Genomic DNA, 23944 nt, shown 5'->3' on the forward strand with positions numbered 1-23944 from the left:
GGAATATTAGGAAACATCTTGTGCATACGTAAACGCGTGCCGCTGGTGCGCTCGCGTAAGGATCTAGTAGGCATCATATAATCTATGCAGAAGCGGTGAGAAAATTTGAAACAATAAAAGCCTGCTCCGTAATATTATGGCCGCACCTAGCTGTACGTGTCTTCTTTGCGTTATGTAAAGATAAAGAGTAAAGTATTGACCAGGAATTTTTAATCGCTTACTCATTGCCATTGTTCTAATCAACGTGAAAGAAAAACAAAAAAAACCATTAAACAAAAAAAGCAATTTGGTTCCGCCCGGGATCGAACCGGGGACCTTTCGCGTGTAAAGCGAACGTGATAACCACTACACTACGGAACCGGCTGAGAACTCAACTTAGGCAGTTGTATTTTGTAACGATTCTTTTGCTGCTTCTAGTAACCTCCGTCACTCCTCGCTGCGACACGTCTCTGACAGCATCAACAATTAAAGTAGAAAGCTTGTTGTTATTTTACTTTAGATTTTACTTTAGATTTTTTTTTTTTTTGCGCAAACGTGACGGACGAAGAACGAGAAAAAGGCGCTACATTGCTAGACATAACTGAATTGATTGACATAACACATATTTTTAAAGGCAAACGGCACATGACCGGCAAAATGTTTCATCTAAATTGCTGGCACTAAGGTACCCTCTGCTTCAGGAAGTTGAATTGACTGCTGGGAAGGATTATTTTCATCAGGGTAACGCACCACCTATAAAAAGGTGGCCGAGAGCCAACGGCACAGTTGTGCTTGCTGCACTTAGCAAACTGGGAAAACTCTGTAAAGTGCATAAGGATGTCACCGACAGGAACAAAAAAAAAAAAAAAAAAGATAAAAGAATATGGCGATCCGTTTATGGCCGGCGGGACTAATGTGGTCTACAGAATACCTATGACATGCGGAAAATGCTACATCGGTCAAACTGGCCGTATAGATGTACTGCTTATGGAGCACAGAATAGTTGAATAATTGTTGCAGCAATATCATGTCATGACCAGGATACTTTTTGGCACGTTACAAGCAACGTAAACACAATGACGAGGATTGTTCTCCTTTTTTATGATCAAACACGTGTCATACAAGTAAATGCTGGCCATAAAAAAGGACAGACTCTGGAAACCTTTATCATACACCTTGAAAAACAATCGAGTTTCAACAAGTCGAATGTAATTATTTCTAACTAAGAAATGAACTTTCTAAAGTATAGAGTACCATTCCGCATGCGCTTTAGGCGAAAATGTTTGCCAGTCATGAGTTTTATATCAATGAATTTAGGGGATGTTTCGCGTTTTGGGCGTCTTTTTCGCGTTCTTCGTCCGTGTCGTTCGTGTCAAGAAACTGCTTTTTCTAAAAAGCAGCAAAAGAATTGCTACAAACGACTGCCTGAAGAATTTCATGACCACCTGGTCGTAAACGTCACTGGCAGCAGCGAAAGAATTGTTACAAAACAAAGCGTCTAGACCGAAGCGCTCCAAATGTTGGTTTCGTAGTGTGTTTTTTTTTTTTCTGTTTATTTTTGTAGTTACAACGTTCGACGTGCACGTTAAATGTCTGCGGTTAGATCTCGGGCGGAACCAATTTTCCTGCGTTTTCTACAGAATCGCTTTTTTTTTTTCTTTTTTTTCTTTTTTTTTTTTTAGGGCTGACATTTGGAAAGGAATGTAAGCTGCTATCGCCTTTATCATTGCAAGACCTTACAACAAGGAAGCTCAGAATGAACTCGGACAGGCATCGCAATAAAATTTGGCCGTCGACGCAGTTTCTAATGCATGTGTAATATATGTTATTCAGAAGGATCATCGCAGAATTAAGTAGCAACAAAGCTCTTCGTCGAGATACAGTGGAAAGAATATGGAAGGCGGTTTCGTTGCGTCAGCCAACGTAGTGCATAGAAAGAGTCCAAACCTTGACTGTCCATCATTCTTCAAGCACCTTGCGATATAGTTTTACAGGTGGGCCTCCAAGTTTGGCACGTGGGCCATTCGAATTTGTAAAGTCGATTTTGTGGTAGGTCACTCAAAATTTGAGGGTGGGCCAGGTAAATATTGAAGTTGCTAACTCTGCTTTTGGACTTGGTTTAACTGAATTCTTGAATCAGGCTAAGTTAATATGTGGTGGGTCGCCCGAATTTTTAGTATGGGCTAACTCCACATTTGAAGCGGGTCAAGTTGGTTCCGAACATACGTCAACTCAATTCTCGAATTGGGCAAAGCTGATTTGAGGGCACGCCACCCAAATACTGGAGGCGGGTAAATTTTGGCAATAGCCAAATCGGTGTTCGACTTGGACGGGTTAACACAATTCTGCTGGGGCCAAAAGTGGCCCGCAATATATTTGTAAATAACAAATTCTCGAATTAGACAAAGTCAATTTCAGTGCGGGTCACCCAAATTTTGAAGCGGGCCAAGTCGGTTCCGAATGTGCGTCAACTCAACTCTCGAATAGGGTTAAACCGATTTTGGGATAGGTAACCCTAATTTTGAGGGTGGGCTAGGTAAAGTTTGGGAGTGGCCAAATCGGTTTCGCACTTGGGTTAACCGAATTCTCGAATTAAACAAAATCAATTTGGTGTGGGTCACCTAATTTTGTGGGTGGACCAAGTCTTTTTTTAGAATGAGTCCAGGTTGTGTCCAGAACGCCCTAATCCAGTTATTGTGCATGCCCATTCTCGCCCAAGCACAACATACTTATCAACTCTCAAATTCGACCAAGATCATTGCACAACCGAGTATCGTGAGGACCATGACATGTCCAAGACATGCTCGATGTACTATCGAGCGTTTGTGCTGCGCATAAGAGTTCAGAGCTACTTGCTGCAAATGTGCCGTGTGTGTGTGCAATAGCAACTGGTGTGTGTCGAAGATATGCTGCTTGTCGAACAAGACAAGTGACCCCAAGTGTGTGTGTGTGTGTGTGTGTGTGTGTGTGTGTGTGTGTGTGTGTGTGTGTGTGTGTGTGTGTGTGTGTGTGTGTGTGTGTGTGTGTGTGTGTGTGTGTGTGTGTGTGTGTGTGTGTGTGTGTGTGTGTGTGTGTGTGTGTGTGTGTGTGTGTGTGTGTGTGTGTGTGTGCGCGTGTGTGTGTGTGTGTGTGTGTGTGTGTGCGCGTGCGTGCGCGTGTGTGTGCATGTGTGTGTGTGGGGGGGGGGGGGGGGGGAGTCTACCGTATAACTCGGGCGCCCCCAGGGATTTTCTTGTACTATGACATCACCTTCCCTTTGCGCCCTAACTCTGCTTTATTTCCCCTTCCTCGGGTGTATAGAAGCACGCCAGAGCCTTCTTGCCGCCAGCTGACCCCTTCATCATATCTACAAGCCCCTTGACTAATTTTCTTCCAACGCCCTTTACTTTCAATCTTCTCCCCCCCCCCCCTCACCCCCCTCACTTCTTCCCCGCCCGTCGGTGTACGTTCACTTTCAATATTCGCTCCAAGTTCGGATATACCGCCATAATATGGAATAATTTCACTAATTATAACATTGCTAAGATAGAGTTCAAAAGAAGGCAGTGCTGTTCGTCTACAACTCATATTACTGCACATCTATCACTGCTCGTAATCAGAGTGGTTTGCTTCCAGTCTCTCACAGACACCGCATATGCCGCCTAAGATTTTTTTTCCGGTTAATAATAGGTCAGAAAAATATTGACACATGCTGCATTGTATCGTTATCCTTTGCGTATAACACAAGAGCACGGCATGATTTTACAAGCGCACTATTAGACGCATGAATTAAAAATGTAAGTACTTCTTTTTCTAAGAACGATTAGAAACTGCAACTATTTTTACTAATGACGCAGTATAAATAACTGCACAGAAAATTTCGAAAAAGCGCCTTTAAATTTCTTACATTTTTTAGTACCGCTACATTCCTGTGTTTAATTTGTACTTTCCTCATTGCGGTCTTCACTATAAAGATCTCCTTTTCGTTGTTTATAGCATTCATATACTTCTATATCGTGTGCTCATCCCGCTAAGATCTTGTAAAAAGTATCAGTATCAATAAATAACTAAATAGAATTAGAACACCATGCGCACCCGCTCGTAGTAGAGATACTTCAATGCAAGTTTCTGTGTTTTTTACAAAGCGCCGCGCTCTTTGTTGTCGCTATGAAAAGGCCGTTCAAAAGCTGAAAAAAAAAAAAAATTGTGGGGGTGAAAGCATGGCTTGAACCTAGTGATAGAGTGAAAGCTGTGATTGTTGCAGCGAAGTTTTCTGCGCACACCTGAATTTAATGGGCCGCCGTCACAACGTTCGAAAGAACCTTCTGTCCTAGCAACTCACTGTTGCCATTCGCCTCTACCAACTACCGAGTTATCTGTCTTCTTCTTCTTTCCTCCTCCAACTCATGGCCCAGCTCTCGATCTATATCACATGACAGTTGCTAGGCAACTGTGACGTGGAACCGTGCCACGGTGCCCCGGTTGAAAACCTAGCGCAGTATAGCTTTCGCTACAAAAAAGAATCGTTCGTAGGTGTTGAGTCTTCGGAACATCAGGCGTTGATTCTCGTGTGGAATCATAAAACATAACAATTCCAGTTATATTTTTCGGCCGAAAGCTAGTGGATGTCCTTAGGTAGTGCTGCTGACGTCATCTGTCGACGGCGTGCTTGGTCAGCCAGACATGTGCACCGTCATGCGGCTGAACAATTTGACGCACATATTGTCACATTGTCACCGACGTTTCGCCCCTGTTGCCTTTTTTTTTTTTTTGCGAATTGAATAATACAGGTTATCATCACATCAGAAACGTAATTGATTTATCCGAAACGTTACTGTTTGAAAAATTAATCACAAAATTACACAAAATGTAATTAATATATCAAGTAATCAATTACGTATAAACTTGCTGCTATCACATAAATACACGTAGAACGCGTATCTGGTAGTCGTAGATGCGTGTGGTGCTTGAAGAGTTCAGGATAAATCACACGGCTTATGTTAGGTATTCGGCTCTTGTCTTCACGGCAGCGATTTACTAAAATGATGGCGTAGACTTAACCCTTCGTAATTCAACCCAGCGCTGTAAGATAGTGTTAAACTGCTTCGGCGGACTCGAGGAGAGCGCCCGTTCAGCTGTAGAGCACTCAAGGCGGCACACCGTGCCGATGCACGCCTGGCCTGATTTTATATTCCTTTCAAGACGTAAGTACCATAATTTCCGGGAAACTACTTGGCACGCATGGGAGGTCCATACAAATGCGCTGCACATGCGGAAGGCTGCTATACGTGCCTGATTTTCACAATGGTGGTGCGCCGTGGTTCTGGAGCAGCAGGGTGCACCACTTCCGCAATCTTCGCAGTCACCGGATGGTACCGCTTAGCTCATGTTCCCTATAGCCAACTACTACACAAGGACGACAGGAGACACACTTTCCCCTGCGGCAGCAGCCTTGTTGGCAATGTTACAGATTGGAATGCGCGGCCTGGTAGCCTTGCGACGTGGATCCCGACTCGTGTCACCATTGTCAGGGTAAAAGAGCCCCAAATATTTTCCAATGGCGAGAAACAGCTGCTTGTCTAGGAGGTCTGAGAAAGTTTTTGTTGAGATAAAAATATTGGAATAGTAAGAGTTATATGAAGCCACCTCTATTCTTGTCCCTCGGTGCATATAGCACATATACCCCACAGTGAGGGATTGGCCAGAGTTCATTGCAGGTCACCTTTTTTTCATAAGGTGTGTTCCAAACTCTGATGTTATGGGACCACGGCCTGACCAGGAGCTTAACATTATAGAGGAGACTGAGTGACGTGTTTGTCTGCGATTTCCTGTTGTTTTTTTTTGTCCTATATATTCAAACAGCTTGCGTACAATCGCCCCACATTGTTCATTTTACTATATTATCAGAATATAGTTCTTTAACAGCTCACTGATGTGGTTATTTCGTGCAGTCACTTGGTAATTGATGCATACTATGTTATCAGCAGACTAGTCATCATTATTATCTTCAGCCTGAATAAATATATACTGCAAGACAGGTACGTGAAGTTGATAGAAGGAGAAAAAAGTGGGCGCGGGTTTCCCTCCTTGCCTGGCAAAGTATATATCTTGCGCGCGCGGCCACCATTTCTTCAGCAATAATTCCATGTCGCATCGTAAACAAGTGTTTACTATCGAATTCGAGCCGTTGAGGGGCCATGCATCGTGGGATGCCTGCTCTGATGAAGGCTATACCCTTATCATGTAACAGATTCCCCGAACGTTTCAAATCATTACATTTGAAGGAAATTCGCTGGAAGTGCTCTAAGCACGTGATATATTCTCGCCGTGTGTACTAATGGACGCAGAGACAACGAGAGGCAAGCATTCACAAAAGTTTTGCTCAAGATGAGATGGCCATCATGTATAGTTCGAACATTCAGAAAGGAAATGATGAAGGTGTTCGTTGTTTTTTTTCAGAGGCAACATTGGACATGTGGTGACAAATGCACGACGGGCTATAATATTTCACCTCTCCTTTTCAGCCAGATAAATAATTATATTAGTCCAGTGCCTCAGGCTGTGTGTTAAATCCCAAGTAAGCGCCAAGTAATGCATCACTAAGTTTTGTAATTTGATTGTTTCACGCTGCCCTTTGATTTCTTGCTTTCAATTTATCGAGTGACAAAATATGCAGTATCTACATGAAAGAGTTAGGAATGATTAACTATATAAAAAAGCTGTCGAATCTTCACATATTTCCTCGCAAGAGGACGCACCACACGAAACGTTTATGGAAAGCGTCTCGCATATACAACGCTGTATACAACGCTACTTATGCATCCAGTAGTTCATGATGACTTCCGTGGAATATATTTTTTTCTACTCCCTGCTCTGCAGTTAAGTACTTCACAAAGGAATGAGTTAAAACTGCAACCGTCGGGTTCATCTTCCACTTTTTTTGCTGGTTGCAGACACCTGTTGCTGGAAGTTCCTTTGTGCCACTACTTTGCGCAGCTGGAACAAATGCTCAATGTTTAGCTTTGTCCTATTTACACAAATCCTTTACACTTCCTTCTCTTTTTTGCTTCCTCGTCATACGCGATTTCACAAGTGAAACGTTGCCTCATGCATACTGCAACGTATTAGTAAGAACGTATTAGTGAAATAACGTATTAGTGACGACTATGTTGGTGTTATGCTAATGTGATGAGAACGTTCGAAAAAAAAAAAAATGTGTCCACAACATTCTCGAGTGCGCTAAAGCATATCGCAACCATCTATACGCTTGTAAGAGAGTCTTCTGCGCAAGTCGTAAGCAGGTTGGATACTTTGGACAGTGTTCGGGGACATGACTCACAGCTCGTCCTGCACAGTGTCAAGGAGGGTTTTTGTTTTTGGCTCCAAAAGGGACGATCTGCATTTTTTGCCTGCTCACTCCGTCAGGACGTACGTTACTTGTTCCCCTTGGAACACACCTAGAAAGATTATAAAAGTGCAATTTTTCAGAGGGAAGATGTTTATAGACTTGATATTTCCGCACATCGTTAGACTGAATCATATCAATCAATATACCTGCATCTCTTCAGTCGGGACATGCGCAGTTTTCTAGTGGGTATTGTCAAATACGCTGCCTCTTTGTTTTCTGAAGAGGTCTTAATTAGGTAGTTTTCATGGAGCGGACTGATCGATATGCTGTGATTTTGCTGTTATGTGACGGGATATGACTGTGACGTGATATGGCTTTGATTACTGACTTCACCCATCCCTCTCTTACCCGCAACTTTTATATCCACTCACCCCTTTCCCCAGTGCAGGGTAGCAAACCGGTTTATTTTGCTGGTTAACCTCCCTGCCTTTCCTCCTCCTTAATTAAGTACTCGATGCGAACGCAGAATGACCTTAAAAAGCAAGATATTGCAACGTATAAGAAGATTGGACCATCGATCCTATCAATGTGATCATGACAGTGTCTTAGAATTCCACAGCTGTCTCACAATTGTCAGAAACGCATAGCAGTCTTGATTGACCAGTGCGAGAGCAGTACAATCCTTAAAAGCAACTGAAGCGCAGGAAAGAAAGGGACGTGAGAGAATTAAAAGAAGAAAAAAAAAAAAAAGAAGGGACTCATCGCAATGCTCATACCATGGTCATCAAGGAACGCGATTTTCTTAGCGGACAAAGTGACCGTTGACGTCCCGACGCACACAGCTGCATTCTTGCGAATCAAACGTGGCTCGATCATTTCATGTATGCATCGATTCCTGCTCCTTGCCTCAACAGCGCACTCCCTGAACAATGGTTTGTAGGATTTACTAGAGCACTCATAGCAGTGTTCAGACAAGTTGCCCTTCTTTCGTTGAGTCGCAATGCGCCTGTGTTCTTCTATTTTCCATTTAAACATCTACCAGTTTGCCTTAAGTTCACTAGACCACTAGTCAAAGGAATACGGTGTACCATCTTTTATGTGCACTCCACAAATTTACTTTTATGTCTCTTAGTGCATCCCTTTGGGTCCCCGAAATAAGCACATCTTTGGGATAACCAGCCCCGGAAAGGCCTTCTCGCTAAGGCTGGTGGGCATCCAGAGGGGACCAGATTTTTTCTTGGCGTTGATAAAGCGCATGTTGACTATTGTCCTTTTGACATGCTTTTTGTACGATGATTAATATGACAGGAGTGGCTTGTTAGCCCTCACGTGGTAGTACCTGTTCACTTTGGTAGCCGAGAACATTATCATTAGATCAAAAAACTACAACTTATTGCCAGCCAGTAGCTTGGTTGTCAGAAGAGGGGGAAAATGCTGTTTGGAAAGTTTTAAAATAGGGGCAAGGTCATGTCCTACGCGAACTGGATTAATGTCAACTACAGTTGAAAAATGATCAACGTAACGAAAAAGCTTTAAACCTCAAACTCCTGCAGTTTGGTGGCAATATCGCATCATTCTCTATTTTTGCGCTTCAATCTTCGCCAAAGTGAGCGAGCTCCACCAACTATAGCCGAAGAAAAAAACCTTGCTGAACTTGATTAAAAGCAAGATTTTGCTCCTCATTGGACCGTTTGTCCATTCCCATTGATATGTCCGTAACAGTATTTCACAATATTGCACAGTTGTCTATCTAAGAAAGCTGGACCTGGGGACACAACCCTTTGTTTCGGTCGCTCATTCAGCCTTTTCAATAATTGTACGCACTGACGAGCGGTATCAAATTTTCATTAGTTACACAAAGTGCAGTCAAGTGCCGATGTTAAATTATTTATCAATGTAGATCATTGCAGTGTACCTGTAAATGATGCTTACTCTCGAATAGGCAGCAAATTAATTCACAAGATTCTTTTTAAAAGTCTGGCGAGTAAACAGGGAAGCCTCTACATTGCGAACGCGAACAGAATAGCGGTGACTGCCGGTTTCCAGCACGATCATTGAGTAAAGATGATGATTATTTCGGCTTCCTTAGATCAGTCCAGAGATGGCAAACAAATTGGTTGTCACCTTTTGTACCATCGTTATTGGACTAGACAAAAGTTGCTTTGTTTTCCGATCAATTAATAAATAATTAGTAGGGCGGAAACCGTGCGACTTCTCTTTATTTGAACAACATGCCGATAACGCTTCTCGGAACGACACTTTCGCAGATGAAACTCGCGCCTTCAAGGAGGAAAAGCAGGCGGATACAGGCGGCGGGAGATCGCGAACGACGCACCGGAGGTGACGAAAGCGGATATGACGAACCGGAATCGACCTCTCCACTCTCTTGGCAGCTTGCCAGCCGTCCGCCCGAGTATCCGAGCGCGCGCGCCGGTTTCTCTTCTCCGCTTTTTCCATTCCCCACTTCACGCAAGCTCCGCCCGCGTTGGGCCTCGACCACCACCACCGCGACTCGGGCCTGGGAAGCAGGCTCGCGCCGTATCGACTGGCGGGACCCCGCTGTTTGCGGCCAGGAATCCGTGAAAGAAATCGCCGGCACGGAACTGCAGCTTGCACTGCGTGTGCTGAGTGAGCGAGTGGAAGCCGTCAAAAAGGGAAGGACGCAGCTGAAGAACCGTTCTTGCGGCGCCGAGCAACTACTGAGCACCGCCCAACGGTGCACGCGTCCGACTCTCGGGCGAGCACGCGGTTTCGCGTCGGCGCTGGGTCGTGCCAGAGGCAGCATCGCAGCGCTTGGCTGGATCGGCGAAGCGCCGTGCAAGAACGTCGCTGCAGCAGATACGTCGACGACGACCGGGTCGGCGTGTTTTGTGCGAGCGCGCGCGTGTGGGATGCTACCCACGACGTCGACGTCCGCTGTGCACTGATTCGTCAGATCTCCGCTCTCCCCCTAGCACACATCTCAAGAGTCCTCGATCCTTGCAGGAGCGTACGCTTATCGTCGTGTGTTTGTGATCCGGAGTGATAAGAGAGGTCTTCTTGTGTGAGGAGGACTGCTTCAAAGGGTGCTGTCTGCGACGTGCTTGTGTTGACAGTTGAACGCGTGGTGCGTGTCTTGTGCGGACTACACCTCAGGCCTCTGCGGCCGGGACGCGCAGACGATCTACACCCGGATTCCTAACGGTACAGTTTGCCCCTTCGGCTGGTTGTCAAGGGAGCATCCAAAGGTACGCGTATCTGCTCTCCATATCACTGAACTTGAACTTCAATTTTCAGTGGAGTCGAAGTGGCCGAATGCACATATATCGTACACAGAAAGCTTAAGTACTTTGCCTGTTTTCATGTTCCTTTAGTCTCATTTTTCCACTTTTATCATTTGCGTTATTTTTTCACATATAGTGCCTGGTGTTTTGGCTCTCTTTGAAACAGCTGCAAACGGAGCGACTCAGTTCTCTTACTGAAATATCGAATTTGGCGCGCTGCATAATGGATCGAGCGCGATGCGTCGTGCGAACATCTTTGAACTATCTTGAACGCAAGCCTCAAGTCCGACGCTTGGTCGGCGAACGCGCTTATGAGATCACAGATGGCGCTTAGAGATATGAAAACCGAAACCTATGAAAACCGAAGCTATGGTATTATATGCTTCCGGACAATTGCTTCTAGATTCAGTCCTGTGTTTGTAAGTGAGCGAGGGAGCGGATCTCTGCTTAGTAAAAAAATAAAAAAAGGAAATAAATCATTTGAGCAAACCAAAAGCTTAAAGCTTGCTTTCAACATCACTGCCACGATTAATAACTGCCTTGTTCTGCGTGCGACTCAGTCGTGCCTTCATTATCGGCGACTTCTTGTTTTTGTAACTAGCGAGCGTCATTCAACGTCAGGAACATATTGATTGGCCTGCAAGCTGCATGCTTATGAGGCGTGCTTTCTGTTAAATGAATGCATAAAACTTCTATCGCGTTTTGTTTAGTGCGACTCGGCGTTTTAACTGGGACCTCGTATTTGTTGTGTATGTCGTTCAGACAAACAGAACATAGCCCTGCTAAGGAGCCCGTCTCTGCGGCGATGATGGATCCCTAGTTTAACGAAGGTCTCAGTGTATCCTCTTCGCACTTCTTTCGTACTGTAAAACTAAAACAGAATAAAGTAATTGGTCCGTGACGGCAACTCGGGTCGCCCGCAGAACACTTCAAAATCGAGTTAATGCAAAACAAGTGCACAAGGTACATCCGCCACTTCCTGGAGGCCTTCCAGGACATGATGTCCGAGATGCAAGCTCGCGCATTGGATAGTGTGAAGAAATGTTTTATGTTGGGTAAGAACCCGTTCGTTGTCCACGGTAAGCGGTAAATGTTAACGATTGGTTACAGATGTCCGAGCAGACGTTACCCTTGTGCACTGTTGCAGCGAGGCTTAGCACATCTCAAAGATAACGTTCTTTGCTGATTTCATTCAAGGTGTCCTTGCTCAGATTTGCATGCAACAAAACCAACAGTCAGCCGCTGTCCCGAAACCTTGCGGAGCCACTTGGAACAACTCGAGCTATGGAGTTGTTGCTCGCACAAACGGACAGATGATAGCCCTCGATAACGCCTCGTCAGGACGAAGCTGAACGATGTTTCCTGTATACCACACAGATCGCAGTGCGCTTGACTACTGTCATTTCATGAAGTGCGAGTGTCTTGCCTACATCCCAGGACGGTCACATCGGTTTCCTGTATGAATAGTCTCGGGTTGCTTTTATTCCGGTGTTGCACCGATCACAGTGTGCGTGATTCGGTGCGTGGCTATCGATCCTATTGACTGCTGCGGCTTTGCGTTTTCCCGCGACCGTCTTTGTTCGGACAACAAAACGAGTTGCGACTGTTTCCATGCGCTCTGGCCGGCAAAAGAAACACGCTTGTTTGACATGGTGCTCCTGCACTAATGAGTTCTTTTGCACGAGCCAGGTAGAGAGGGCATAGCCCTAACGGTGTAGTCGGCGAAGCCCCCGGGAAGCGAGGGAGGGAAGGAAGAGGAAAGATGGGTGGCGGAGGGGCATAATAACTAATGCGTTTTTGCATAAAAGCGACGTCGTCTTGGCGACGAGTCGACGCAACGTTGACCGATCGAGCCTGTTGTGGCCGAGTTTTAGTCGGCCACGGTTTCCTTTACCTGTCGGCAGACAATACCTAGTCGACCTGCTGTTCACAAAGATATGCGGTATGACCGTTGATAATGATCACTGCTAAGGCAATGCTTTCAATCATCTCTTGTATTTCGGTTTTATATAGCCGCCTTGGCGGTTAGCGAGGTCAGCTGGCTCTGTTTTTGCGATGATTAGTGTAGTGGGCAGGGGACGAAGCAGAAAAGAAAGTCAAAAAAATGCATAACCAACTCGCCCAAACTGCCGTTCTACTAACGTAGTGGGATTAACGTCACCGACATATGCTGGGGGACCTTGCAGATGTGGTTGTCGCGTGTTAAATCTCCGTTAAGCCCGACCTCCTGGCGTACTAGCCTTGAACACTTGTCGCGTGTTCGTCGGTTTGGTGGTGCTTCGAAAATAATACATGCAGCCTATAGAAAAGGTACCGGTGTTAACATGTCACAGTGGAGCTGTTGGCGTTCTCGAGTAAAGCCGATAGCTAAGAGCGTATGAGTACGTAATAAAAGCGCGGAGTAATGGTGAAAACACTTGATATATTTCAAGGTTAGCGGAGTGGAGAGCAGAAAGCGAGGAATTGGCAAGGCTTCAGTAAAAGTACTTGTGCATGTTGGTGCCTTTCTAATGTGAGCTAAAAAAACAACAACGACCAAATAAAGAAATATTGCGTAAGCAGGACGACAGCAGGAGACGTCTCGCCATCTTCTTTTTGTCGTCTGCTGTTGTGCCGCTCACTGCCCATTTCGTTGTTCTGAGAGTTTACAGGGCTGGCAGGTGAAACCAGCGCCGAAAAGGATATAGTAGAGAATTTGCAGACGGGCTAGATAGTTTGGCGCTTGTCCTGTGTCAATCTTCTCTGCTGTGTTAGTCTCGTATATACGTGTAACGCTTCCATGAATAAATAAATATGTGCTAACTTGGCCGATGTAAAACACCTGGGCCGGCTTGCACGATAAAGTCCGAGCTAAGTCCAGACTTAAATGGTGTCTTTAGAAAGACCAAGCATATTTAAGACGGCTCGTGTTCCGAACGTCGAACGCTTCGGGTTCATGTTCACCAGAGTGGCTTCCCAGAACGGCCTCAGCAACCACTTGGGGCATTTTTCCTCGTAACAGAATCTTAAGCCACAAAAAGCAATGGCACGGATTTTACACACCGCAAAATTGACGGAATGTGTACATTTTACAGCAGGGACAGTGCCAGCGCATCCCTGTATTTCCCTAATTTCTCTACTTAGACACCTGGCGTCCTTGTGTCTTTACCAAGACAGCACTAGAGTCGTAATCATACAAGCGACTTATTCAAGTCAGGACTGAAGCCCAGTCTTGACTCCAGTCTTAAGCGTCCATGCTAGTGGCCTATTCTTTAGACTCCAGTTAAGTCTGGACTTAGCTAAGACAGTCTTAAGATTGTTTTGTGCAAGCGGGCCCCGGTCTCTTTTAAACCGGTTTCCGGCACTTATTCAGCGATTCGGGCGTCAACAGATAGCTAAGCCGCGACAGAATGGGAGTCGATGTGGCTGTCGGTAATCTGGGATGCATCGGTCATCTCACGATTGATTACGAATGCCTGTTTCGCGGCCAAAAGCCGCAGTGATCGGAGTATTCTGGAGTTCTTACATCCCATGAGAAAATCATCGGAGAAGAATAAAAGTTGGCACAAAGCATGGCGACGAAAGGCGTAGTCGGTGCCGCCTCGGCAGTCGCTTGCGTAGTGTCGATATTTCTAGAGCAAATGAAGCAAAAAGTGTTATACAACACTGACGAGAGGGAGAAACTGCCTACGCGAGCGTGCCAATTAGTGCACATGCGTTCCGAGGAATGCGCACATCTGTACGTGCTCGTGCGCCATTATATCAATGCAATCGTAGCGAACCTTTGCAAGCAGCCTTTTGTGTGAGAGACCACTAGAGCTGCTGCGGCATTCGATATGAGGTTGAATTAATCGTTGGCTCCTGGAGCGGGAGACGTGAAAGCGATGCAGCGGCGTCGAAAGCAATACTTATTGCGGTGTTACGTCACACAGTGCACATCTACATACAGAAAACCCCTTCTGTTCGGTGCAGGTGACACGGAATGTACCTTACAAATTATTCGCAGTGAAGTGGAAAGTGCGGCGCGGGGCGACAGCTCCAACATGCGCGGCGTCATGATCGCATAGCTTCTATCTCTGCTTGCGAACTTGGAGACAGCCAATATGGGCGCGCTGTGGGAGTAATAATGCTTTAGGCCCGAAAGCGGGTGTTATTTTGCACCTGCAGGCTGTCTGTGACTTTAGCTCCCACGATTTTCAGTGTTCACGGTGTTTTGTTGCTTGGTAGGTTTCCGTGTGACTGCACGTTGCATTGGAACCTCGAGTTGTTGATATTAACTCGGAGCTGCCGTCAACGGCGCTTGCTTCTGTTTCTCCCCGACTTTCGCGCTCTCTACTTCACGTCTTCCCTCACCGGGCGTTTCAGCGGGTTAAGCCAACGCCTCGTGGACCGATTGATTAAGCGGGTGCCAAGCGAAGGTGCTCTAGTTACCGTTCCTGTGATCATTAAACGCTGGCAGTCTGGATGGCCGGTTTCATGTTTGTGATCTTGGGCTGCTCAGCGCAAACACCTGATGCTGCAGGACTGCGCATTTTCAACCAGACAGCTCCATTTATACTTCCTTTGCTTTCTTGATTCCCTTGCTTAGAGGCAGTTCCGCGGCCGGAGAATCTTGATTCCTTTCTGCACTCTCTGGGGTTACACGTGTTGGTCTCAGCGTGCGAACGAGGAACGGAACCTTGAGCTCCAGAGAACAAAGGCGACCACTCACGGCTGCCATGTTCCGCGTCGCGAGCAGCTCGCGGCAACAAACCTCTCAGCGACCTTCGATATAGCAGCGCTCCCCCGCCACCACCGGTGTTTTTCCTACTCTTTTCTTTTTTGGTCGCGTGCTGTCACCATCGCCGGCACGCAAGCATGTTTGTCTCGCTAAAACACAGATGCCGTCAGCCAATCAAGCACTCATAGCCGGACTTGCGGGGCTGTTAATGCGCAAGCTAAGCGCACACGTGGTCAGTATCGCGCGAAATAATTGGACCTACAGCTCGTAGGCGGTCTGTGTTCGGGTCCGCACCATAATGTTTCGTGATTGGCCGTTCACATTAAAAATGCCTCGTGATTGGTCAGTGTGTTTAAAAAATTACAGTTGCTCTCAGCAGATGGTGTTTTGTCGCGTTTGGTGACAACTTACAGCTGGCGAGAGCCAGTCAGGGGTTTATGAAGTTCTTCGAGACACAGAATCGCGTTTTCCTACTCGCACATCACAACCGTTCTTGGTGGTGAAGCTCTTTAACTGCCGTGCTGGAATAAAGGGGCCGTTGCTCGCATATACTATTTGGAGGTTGATGAGAGAGGCGTTTGTAATGCAAATTACATGATTAGGCTGATGACGAAGATAGTCGTGTTGGCGGCAGCTTTCGACAACCAATTCTTTAAGGATATTTACAACGAATTTATTCAATAATTCATACTGGTTTGCTGGATCATGAGAAGGCGATCATATCGCATTCGCTATCGGCAAGCACCTGTGCCAACGGCCAATCGCGGACCGTTTTTACGCATTAATTCCGCCCCTGATTGGCTGACGGCATCTGTACCTGTCTCAGTGCTGCACAGTTTTAGTGAGGCACAGTACCGGCTGCGCGTGGGTGCAGGTTGTCGCATGGAAAGAGGGAGATTCGTGAGCCGAGAGGGGGTGGCGTTCTTTTTGCTTTCGCGTTTCCGCGAGACCAGAGGGACTCGCCCGTGCTCAGCGTGCCGTGACCGGCGGCACAATGAGACAGAGGGCGACCGAATTAGCCGCGCCACTCTCCCCCACCTTCTTCCATACCTCCTTTCTTCATCCCAACGCGAGTGACGTAACGTCGTTGGCGATGCGCGCTGGCTGTCCTGCTGCGTTATCGTCCTCGCGTGGGCCTCAACGTGTTAACAACAGGCGGACGTGGCCAGAGGTTGATTCGCTCTGACGCCTTCTCTGGCGAACGGTGCATGTCATTATTTCCCAGCAGCGAACGTCACTACTGCAGATGGACGATAAAGGGTCAGCAAATGAAACTGCGCGCGCGGTTACAATGTGGCGCAGGGATACCACGTGAATCGACACAGATCCGCACTCAGCTTCATTTGCTGGCGCCATCCGCAGTAGTAACGTAGGCTGCTGAGGTGTTTGGGACTTGTCAATATCTTGGTGGTGAAGAAAAGTCCGTCGTTTTCCAACACTTGAACTGGTGTAGTCTGCAGCAGTCACTCCACGAGAGCTAGGCCGAGTTTAAATATCAACTTGGAAGTCCTATGTTGGTGTGTTAGTCCATGCAGTGAGCAATAACCTCCACCACCGCTGCTTTATACGAAGCCTACGATAGTTATCACGCACTGTTTAGTATACAAGGCTATCTGGTGAGGCGAATGCCGCGTCCATGCGCGTTGTTGAATAGTGACTAATTTCCTAACTTATTCTCTATAAATTTCTCATTACTGTGATCTCATTATTTGTACTAAATATAAATGAACATGTTGTACGTGCTTTGTATACTGCATCACTGTTGGTTCCGTTCTGCTCGCTTTCTTCCAGCCCAGAGTGTTCAGAAAACATGTTCCCCTGAATGCTGATAAGGGCGACAGGTCGTTGACTCCCAATTTACATGCCTTCATGATTAGAAATAACATTCTTTTGGAACAACTGACGACGGAACGAAGCAGGAACGTTTACTGTGGCTCTTCGGCCACTCTAGACGTTTTGAGGATCCCTGCGTTTCTCTCTCAGTTCCTCTAGTGTTCGAGGAGCTGAAAAGAAAAAAAGGAAATAAAAGAACGAGGCCGATGTTTTCCCAATTGTGCATCAAGTATTTGCAAGTGTCACTCATCTTGCTTTAGCCTGTTTCAAGTCTCCATGTTCCAAGGCTCCGATGGCGTCATTTCGTGTGCACTATTCTTGTTCTTTATATATATATATAAGAGGAGAGACTTGAGGTTCTGTTGACACTGATGGCTGGTTTCTGATCGTGCCACATTTGTTACCATTGAGAGCTTTGTTATCGTTCAAGCCATGAATATTTTGCTGTTTGTTGCTTTAGTGGCTGTGAATCAAAGCCATTTTCTCTACTCTTATTTTGATTCACGCTTGAAAGAAAAAAAAAAAAGCGTCATTCAGATTTTAATACGTTTTGTGTTTTTCCTGCCGTCTTCACGAAACTAGGACGTACGCGTATTCGTCTGCGCAGAGCATTATCTGACAATTTCGTATTGCATTTCTTCAGTCAAGGTACAGCTGCTAGATATATCCAACGAGGCAAAAAGAGCTATACATGCACACAAGGAACGCGTAATCGATTGGCATGAAATCAGTCGTTTCACGCCAACCACGTTGTCAGAATGTTTCACTCTACACACTTTCCCTGTCTAAAATTCTGTCAAGGCATTCATTGCCTCTTCAGATTCTTCGGTGCAGAACCAAGGGGTGTGTGACAGAGGCACTTTCACAACGTCAGATAAAATACATTTCAACGCGCGTATCTATAAGCGTAACCAATGTTCCCTTCTCTCTTCCTTCCGTCCTTGTATCCCCTGTATGTTTCAGTTTATTCTCAACAAAAGCAAGTAGCAGATGCTCGCTACACTTGGGTTTTCCATTGTTTGAAACGCAGCACGTGTCTACCTAAGGCTGAAAGATACTGTCGTGAAACGTGGGCCGAATAACTGTGGAGCCGGAAAACCACGGGGAAAGGTAACCAATGCCAAACCAAACCAAAGCGTACACGTGGCGCTAATGCTGCTTTTACGATCCCCATCGGGGTGGCGTGTGCGGGGGCGGCGCGTGGGTCGAGTTTCAAAGCGATGGGCCCAAATCGCTGTTCGGCGCCAACAAACGCGCTGCCGGCTCAAAACAACTCGCTTTGCCCCAACAAGGAACTTCGTGACTCGAACAGTTTCTCGCATGAATTCACATGTGATCGGCGCGGCGCGCCTGTCTGTAAGACAATATACTTTGTTGGGCGAGTTGGTACTTATTCATCATTAATTTAAACAGCGCGAACACGAAGACAAAGGACAAGATAAAAGAAAGCCAGTCTTCGTGTTCGCGCTGTTTAAATTACTCTAAGACAATGCGTGAACGTGGCTCGTTTACACTGTCGTCGTCACACACTCATTACTACTGTGTTTCATCTCGATAAACTTGGAGGCAGCTTCTGCAGAACAAGTACTCGATCGTGTGTCGAGTATGTTTTCTGTATTTCAAATGACCAGGCACTGAAGTTAGTGTCGATAATTAAAAATAAATTGAAATAATGTTCCCAAGTCCGCACCGTCTAAAGCACAACGGGCAGGGCCCAGCCACTGAGATAACAAACGAGGACTCGTATATAGGCTCGTTGAGCATCTTTGTGCACCACAACGTACCCCTTATTGTTTTTCCATGAGCTTGGGATAAAATGCTGACCTGCTCGCCCCCTTAGACACCTGCGCCTGTTTTTCATGGCGATTCGACCGTAGGCTGATGCAAGCTGTAACTAGCATTTCGACGCCGATCGCAACCGGTACCGCGTACGTGCGAGATTTTGGGGGCCCACATTCTTTGACCAAAAACTGCCTTACTAGGCCAGATTGTGGGTCCTTTTGGAGGTTTGCTCATAAGGCAAGTCAAGCATTTCATCAAAGCAGTTTGGCGATTCCGCTTCAGACTACTGCCATTTCCTATTGCAATTCGATTCCAATGCTATTCTTTATCTTCACTTCCCCTCCTTCATTTAACATTTCCCCTCGGCGGAAACATAAAAGGCGGTAACCGACAGGTGGGAACACAAAAGCTCCCAATGCTCTCGCATTAATAATACACAACCTGCATTTCTCGTAATCTCACGCCTCCAGCACATTTCGCAATCTTGCATTTGCGACGACGTTGAGAAATCAATCGAAAAAAGATAAGCCAAGTCGAACCAAATTGAAAGAACTTTGTTTATTCCAACACATGAGCTCGTCGAAGGGTTCGGGGAAACGTCGAAAAAAAAAAAAAAACGGCTTTCATGCACTTTTATGTATCGAAGTTGGCAATTACAGCAAACTTGTGAGATCCGCGTTCCGCCTTTGAGACCTGAATACGCGCCGGATTCTGCCACGCGTGCACAGAGGCAGGTGTGCGCCTATTTTGGCAGTCTGAGCATATCGGATCGCAGTAGGAGATCACAGATCGCAATGCTCTAAAACTCGCTAATTATGGGAGCATTGTGGTACCTGTGGTATCCGGATGGAGGGAACGAACAAGAGCAGAGTGCAGCTCGAGGTAGACTGTTTATTTCCGACAGAGAGTGTGGGCGGGCGGGTTCGAGAGAAAAGTGCTGCTGATTATAGTACTCCAAAAAGAAAAAAAAAAAAATATATATATATATATATATATATATATATATATATATATATATATATATATATATATAAATATATATATATATATATATATATATATATATATATATATATATATATATATATATATATATATATATATATATATATATATATATATATATATATATATATATATATATATATATATATATATATATATATATATATATATATATATATATATATATATATATGTATATATATATATATATGTATATATATATATATATATATATATGTTGTCACTACAGGATTTCTGCGCGGGTTTTGTCAGTTAACCTGTTGTGATAACAGGAATATCTGTATAACATCCAACTTCTCTGTTACAACAGAAAACTATTATACAAAAGTTAGAGTATCCCTAGCAGGTACCACAGAACTACAGAAAATTCTGACGTTTATGACATAAATTTGGTTGTAAACGTTAGAACTACAGAATGTTGTCGTATTTTTGACACGGTTTTGTAGTTGTTTTTTCAACTGGGGCTAGCAATGGGGAAAACGAAGCTAAACGTTGGGCAGGATACAACAGTACTGAGTAAAAGAATGAAACGAAAATTAGTTTTTAGGGAAGGAAAGATATGCAACCGTGTCTCTTTCCGATTGACACCAGAGCCAGCTCATTACCAATCGTTGCTTGCAGACAAATCTGCTTGTAGATCGTTCAGCGCTTTCGACGGGTAACGGCGGTGCCATCGTTTCAATCTTGCTCAAGCCAAGAGGAGCGTGTAGTTCCGTATACAAACGTAAGTGTGCACAATTCATTTCCGAAGCACCGAAAAGCGAGTTCACCGTTACGTGCAGGATGCCCGCGGGCGACGCTGAGAATTCCAGATCCAGATGTGGGCGCCTTGCTTTGCGCGGAGCTTTGCTTCCTCCGAGCCAGATCGTCTTTGTCGGCCAGCTGCGTCAGCTGATCATATATAGTCGCCGAGAGACTAAACACGTACTCAGCCGCATTCAGCGCCGAGCAGATTCGGAACGTTATAAAAATGAATGAAAAAAATACCGCTGCTTCCTGTTTCGCCGTTCAGTTTTCGGGCTGATGCTTATAGAGCTGTCACAAGGCCACCTGAACGATTCCTGTAAATATGGAATAGACTCAGCGTCCACGCCGTGACGTGCATGTCACTGGTGCGTTGGTATATATGAGATATACAGCCCGCTCCTGTCGATGTGGACGCCGAGCTGATAAGCGCTTCGTGCAAGCGAAAAAAAAAAAAAAAAAAGGGAGGCAGGTGTGGAGGTTGCTCGCTTTATATAAAGCTGGCCTGGTAACTTCTGGTCCGGTATACGTTTACAGAAAGAATGAAAATATCCGACGCTGCTACTTGGGCTCACCTTCGAGGTTTTTTTTGTTCTTTTTTTTTTTTTTCGTTTGCTGTCTTACTGCTTTCATATCAAATGGTTTATCTGCGAAAGAGGATTGCACAAGTTTTCGGAAGCAAAACGTACAGAATGACGCTCGAAGGCAGCTTGACTAGCCTGGAAATCCGTGAGAACGGCTGCTGCAGAGCCAGGCAAAACGGGGAAAGAGCGGCGTGGGTTATGAAGGTTTGTGTATTCTCGCGGGAGCTGGTGGCGCGCCGCTATGCTATGGAAATTCGGCCTTCTCGAATTTGTTTCTTGCACGTGTATAGACAAGAGAAGATGATGAGAGAAAGAAATGGCGGCCGTATTCCCTTAATTTTACCTGCAGGCTTCGCTCTCCCCTGTTTTTAGTATTGAAATTCTCCTTCGCGTGCACCGGTATTCATCTGACGTGGTAAATAGGAGCAATTTGTTAGCGGGATTGTTTCGTGCGTGATGCAACGAGCAATACAAAAAATACTTTGCGGGCCAAAAACAAAAACAAAGTTATAACGGGAAGGCAGACGTGAAGGGCATAGTTGCAGCAACACGGCTTAGGCAGCTTCCCCATATTCGGTTCTTTTTTGATCATATGATGTTTAACACATGACGCTTAATTTATTTTCCCGTACCTTGTCTTATGTACGTGTGCTCTTTCGCGCAACTTTCCCATGTGTGAAAAATTCTTCTTTCTTAACATTACAGATGCTCCCGAATGCTCAGCTTATACATTATGCACGCTTTAGTAAAAGCCCCGTTCACTCTGCCTGAGAAATGAAGTTTGCCTTCGACGATAAAGTGTTTGATGATTTTTCAAGCCCAGCTTGCGCATGCGTTTTCGGTTACGCGCAGGAACACAATGTAGCCTGCTCGAAGTGGCCGATAATGAAAAGAAAGCGAGGCGAATAGTTTCTTTCGAGCCCAGAACGCGCGGCTTAACCTGAAACGAAAGGTGCCGGGGAGAAATAAACGATAGCAATCTACTTCATTTCCAAAGGTACTCTGCTAATGACTCTGAATAAAAACAAAACAAAAAAATAAATCTTCGGAGAAATGTATCTCATACGTGGTGGCTCGTGTTCTTAATCTTGCAGGGCTGCAAGCTTTTTTTTTTTTTTTGTTCTCATTAGGTAGCGATATCTGTATTTGCGGGGAAAAAAGAAAATCCAACGGATATATAGCACTCGGACGATACCTGCAAGCGCAGGTATGTTGAAATGTTAAAAGCAGTGTTCGTTTCTTTTTTTCTTTTTTTTTTTTTTTCGTACGTACCGTTGCCTTCGCTTCGTTGTGAAACGTCTTGGCTCGAGCAGCCGAGATGCTCTGGCACGATCACTTATAGGGATTAAAAGAAGCTTAAGTCTGCTATTTGTTCTGTATCAAGCCTTTTTTGTTCGTACTAGAAGGGCTTAGCAGCACATATATTATTCTGCCTAGATACTGTTATACTCGCGAACGATTCTCTAACGAGGCCGTCTTAAGATTCGCCGAACGAAGTGACCTGATAGGAAGCATATCCAGAACGTGTAGAATACCATTTGGGTGATGATAACCGGATCCCGATAACGTGGCTCGCGGATACCTTTTTCCCGTAAACGGGCGAACAGGAACTGGCTGTGAAAGAGGCAGGATGTGGAGGTCCTCGGGGGGATGCTACCTATAGTGACCACAAGATGGCCTGGGTCTCGAATTAGCCTAAACTTGAAGAGGGAATGTAAGAAACTAGTAAGGAAGGAGGCAATCAGGGGTAGTAATGGTAAGATAGAGAAATTCAGGATTTTGCTTCAGAATAGATATTCGGCTATAAACGAGGAACGAGTGAATTCGGCAACCCCGTACATAGCACAAGCAGGCGGTAGGGTAGTCATGCAAGATACCGGTACGCTCTCTCAGGAAACGAAATATCTGATAAAGAAACACCAAAGCACAACGGCATGAAACCTCACAGAAAGAATTGAACTTGCTGAGGAACCAAAGCCAATAAATAAGGGCAAGGCTTCAATTCAATTATAACGAAATATAACGTGGAGAGAATTGAGAATTGTCTAAAAAATTGAGGTAGCGTAAAAGCGGTTGAGAGGAGTTTTAAATTGAAGACTGATCAGCTTACTGTATGCTGCTAAGGACCAGGGAGGCTATCAGAACATAACCAGCTTTTATATGTAGCTTCGTAGACTGCGAGAAAGTATGGAATTCAGCAACCCAACCCTCCAGTCAATACTGAGCCAGAATGTAGGAGAACCGTGCATGTAAAAATACTGGAAGATGTTTATCGGGGTTGCACAGGCCTTATAGTCCACCAAAAGAAGGTAATAAAATTCCAACAAGGAATGGTGCAAGGACGAGAGACGCGATCTCCCCAGTAGTATTAACTGCGTGTTTACAGGATATGTGCATAGGCATAGTTTGGTAAAAATCTGCGGCAATAGTTAATGGAGAATATTTCACTCATCTGCGAATCGCCGATGGTATTGCCTTGCTATGTAACTCTAGGGGCAAACTGCAAAGCACGATGCATGACTAAGAAGACAACGTAGAATGGTGGGCAGAAAATCTAATACAAAACAAAGTAATTTTCAACAGTCACGAAAGGGAGCAGTAGTTTAAGATAGCTAGCGAAGCTATGTAACTGCTAATGTAATGCGTCTACTTACGACAGGTGGCGAGCCCAGATCCGGACCACAAGGGTGATAACTAGAAGAATAAG

General features: G+C 45.3%; 1 protein-coding gene and 1 non-coding gene across 3 annotated transcripts in view; one reads left to right on the forward strand and one right to left on the reverse strand.

The window, feature by feature from the left end:
• Positions 1 to 287: 287 nt before the first annotated feature.
• On the reverse strand, positions 288 to 360 carry TRNAV-UAC (transfer RNA valine (anticodon UAC)). The gene has a single exon. It is a non-coding gene; the product is annotated as a tRNA-Val (tRNA).
• Positions 361 to 9729: 9369 nt separating this feature from the next.
• LOC146207521 (uncharacterized) overlaps positions 9730 to 23944 on the forward strand; it is a 272224-nt gene continuing 258009 nt past the window's right edge. For both annotated transcript variants that reach the window (XM_084588224.1, XM_084588216.1), the window contains exon 1: positions 9730 to 10533. The gene's annotated coding sequence lies outside the window, so the exon portion shown is untranslated. The remainder of the gene's footprint in view (positions 10534 to 23944) is intronic.

This window comes from Amblyomma maculatum, chromosome 1 (genome assembly GCF_055883805.1).
Source record: "Amblyomma maculatum isolate TAMU_Amacu chromosome 1, ASM5588380v1, whole genome shotgun sequence".
Classification (NCBI taxonomy): domain Eukaryota; kingdom Metazoa; phylum Arthropoda; class Arachnida; order Ixodida; family Ixodidae; genus Amblyomma; species Amblyomma maculatum.